The following is a 3,740-nucleotide window of genomic DNA, read 5'->3' on the forward strand; positions in this document are numbered from 1 at the left end:
ATTTTTGGTTGATTTAGTTACTGTGCTGTCAGCATGTCCTCACGCTTAATCTGTGCCATTAATTCCTTCCTTGCTACTGGCTTCAGAAAGCATTAACAAGGGAAAAATAAATCAAGTGTTAGAGCACAAAGAAGACTTGTGGGAAAAAGCTTTTTAGTCTTTTCTGAAGCTTTCATGCCTGTTATTCTTTACTTTGCTGATACAGCTGGATTTACCATCCTGTTGAATGAGCATATTCCAGACTATAAAAAAATAACAAAGTAAAACCACGTGCTCTTTGTATAGGTCAGAACTGGAGACGGGCTGCCAGATATAACAGCATAGGACAACTTCATAGCAGTAGAACGAAATGTGCAAACACAGGCAAAGTTGAGCTTATGCTATGTTCCTCAAAACAAAGCGGAAACAAAACCTGAAACATAACAGAAATGAGAGTGTGAGGACATCTGTGCGTGGGAGCATGTGTGTGCGCCTGAACTCGGCCGTGTTTGGGAGCGCACATCTGTCTGCCAGCTGGGTGAAGATGTTTGTGTGAACGTGTAGGAGTACATCCGTGCATGCCGTGTGGGAATGCGGAGCGGCCTTTCCCGGCCAGGGTGACAGAAAGCCTGTGAAAAGAGCTCATCTTAGTCAGTTTTGGAGTCTTAAATTCATGTTTTGGGGCACTGGTGCTCTCATGGCACAATCTTTACTCTCATCTGCTGGGTCAAAAACTGGCTGGACGGCCGGGCCCAGACAACCATCATAAATGGAGTTCAATCCAGTTGGCGGCCGGTCACGAGCGGTGTTCCCCAGGGCTCAGTATTGGGGCCAGTTCTGTTTAATATCTTTATCAATGATCTGGATGAGGGGATCGAGTGCTCCCTCAGTAAGTTTGCAGACGACACCAAGTTGGGCGGCAGTGTTGATCTGCTCGAGGGTAGGAAGGCTCTGCAGAGGGACCTGGACAGGCTGGATCGATGGGCCCAGGCCAACTGTATGAGCTTCAACAAGGCCAAGTGCCGGGTCCTGCACTTTGGCCACAACAACCCCATGCAGCGCTACAGGCTTGGGGAAGAGTGGCTGGAAAGCTGCCTGGCGGAAAAGGACCTGGGGAAGAAGACTTGTGGGAAAAAGCTTTTTAGTCTTTTCTGAAGCTTTCATGCCTGTTATTCTTTACTTTGCTGATACAGCTGGATTTACCATCCTGTTGAATGAGCATATTCCAGACTATAAAAAAATAACAAAGTAAAACCACGTGCTCTTTGTATAGGTCAGAACTGGAGACGGGCTGCCAGATATAACAGCATAGGACAACTTCATAGCAGTAGAACGAAATGTGCAAACACAGGCAAAGTTGAGCTTATGCTATGTTCCTCAAAACAAAGCGGAAACAAAACCTGAAACATAACAGAAATGAGAGTGTGAGGACATCTGTGCGTGGGAGCATGTGTGTGCGCCTGAACTCGGCCGTGTTTGGGAGCGCACATCTGTCTGCCAGCTGGGTGAAGATGTTTGTGTGAACGTGTAGGAGTACATCCGTGCATGCCGTGTGGGAATGCGGAGCGGCCTTTCCCGGCCAGGGTGACAGAAAGCCTGTGAAAAGAGCTCATCTTAGTCAGTTTTGGAGTCTTAAATTCATGTTTTGGGGCACTGGTGCTCTCATGGCACAATCTTTACTCTCATCTATATGGTCAAGGTGTCTATTCAAGGAAGACGCATCTCAACCATCATTGCTACAGCAGGATTTCTACACCATGGTGGAGCAGGGGTATATTTATCCCTGAGAAGTTCGTGCCCTGTTTCATGCTTATATAGTACTTTGTATTTTCGAAGTGCAGTGCAAAGTTTTCTTTGTCCTTTCATCCTCTTTTTTCACATAAACCATGAGAAACTAGACTATATAGTTCAAGAGATCAGAGAACTCACACCAAGAATGTTCTACCCCACGCAGTTCCCCACGTGGTGGCTAGCTCCAAATGACCCCGAACATCTGAAACTACACTCAGAAATACGGAAAATAAAGTTTTGAGAATGCAATTTGAGCTCACAGAGCTGAGAATCTCTGCACACTCACAGAAATAATGATCAATGATGCAGCACCAAAAAGGCCAATGCAAATGGGGACAGGTGGAGCAAGGTGTGCAGGAGGTGAAAGACTCCTTTCTCCACCAGTAAACCAATGCCTGGTGAAGAATTCAAGAGTGGGTTTCACAAAGATGCAGCCCTTTTCATTTCAAAGTCCCCCTAAAAAGAGTTGGAAGAAGATCTGGCCCCAGAGGAATCAGTGACCAAACTCCTGTAGACATCAGGAGGGGACGCGTTTTCATACACCGGTGTCTTTTTGAGGTTGAAGACCAAGAAGCAGCAGGGAGACTTCCTAACCTGTGTGTAGCGCCAGGGAACTCAGCAGAGCTCCTGCATCGTATGTCAGCTGAGAAATTGCCCCATTCACTTGACCTGGTCTCTCCGTAGCTTTCTGTTTGCTTCCCACGTGTAAACATTGACACGCTGCAGCTTTAGTTGTAACCACAATGTTTTCAGAACAACCAGACAAACAAAACGCTGGTTGGGATGTAAGTTGTCTGCAACCTCAAAATATTTTCCCAGCTCTTCCCTTCGTGCTTCGGGGCTGTGTTTCCAAGATCTGAGGTTCAAGTGTAGGTGGACGTTCAAAGCATAGGATCCATCCTGCAATTTCCATGGCACGTACTGGATGTTTGGGTTAACTTGGTGGGCATTGAGCTGTACCTTCAGTGGATATCCTCGCTGGTTTTGAGTTAGGTGGTGGGTTGAACAGTGCTGAAAACCACCCTGCGTCTAGGCAATACGGGTTTTTGTGGGAATTCAGTGAAAAATAAAATGATTGTGCTCCTTCTCTGGGAGTGAGAAACAATCACAAAGAAAATTTTGAAGTGCGGTTGATGGTTGGACTCGATGATCTTGGAGGTCTCTTCCAACCTTAATGATTCTATGATTCTATGATTCTATATCCTCGCTGGTTTTGAGTTAGGTGGTGAGTTGAACAGTGCTGAAAACTACCCTGCTTCTAGGCAATATGGGTTTTTGTGGGAATTCAGTGAAAAATAAAATGATTGTGCTCCTTCTCTGGGAGTGAGAAACAATCACAAAGAAAATTTTGAAGTGCAGGGGGATGAAAGGAAACTCACAGCTCAAAGATGTATTTGAACTCATATTTACAGCGTACATGCTGGTTATGTGTTCAAAGCTGGCGTTTTCCCAGAAATTCTACCTGGGCTCAGCATCTGCGTGAAATACCATGTAAAAAGTCGAATCGTCATTATTCCTTCCCTACCATCGAGAAAAAAGCAGCTGCCTGGCATCGCCTCGCAGTGCCTGCCGTTCCCTTCAGCTCTCTGGCGCTGCACGTCTCCGAGACCGGCCTGCGATAAACCCCATTTCCAAAACTTTGCGTCTGAAAACGAAAACACTTGTGCGGCCGCCAAATCCCCGAGGTTTTCAACCCGCAGTTCATTTTCGTTTCTGCGCAGAGCCTCGCCCCAGGCCTGGCTAGCGCCTTCAGGCAACCCCCAGGCCCTTCGCTTCGCTGGTAGGAGCCATTTTGTGTGAGGGGAGGGGGCCATTTTGTGGGTTCAACGGTCTCCTCAGGGCAGGAATAAATGGGAACATGGGTCAAAAGGGGGTCCGGACACTGATGGCGGGTGACAGGCGGGGTGTGAAGCCGGGTTAAGGCCTCTCCCCGGCCCGGCGGGGCTCGCAGGGCCGGGCCGGGGCAGCCC

This window comes from Pygoscelis adeliae, unplaced genomic scaffold, assembly GCF_000699105.1.
Source record: "Pygoscelis adeliae isolate BGI_AS28 unplaced genomic scaffold, ASM69910v1 Scaffold414, whole genome shotgun sequence".
Taxonomy (NCBI): domain Eukaryota; kingdom Metazoa; phylum Chordata; class Aves; order Sphenisciformes; family Spheniscidae; genus Pygoscelis; species Pygoscelis adeliae.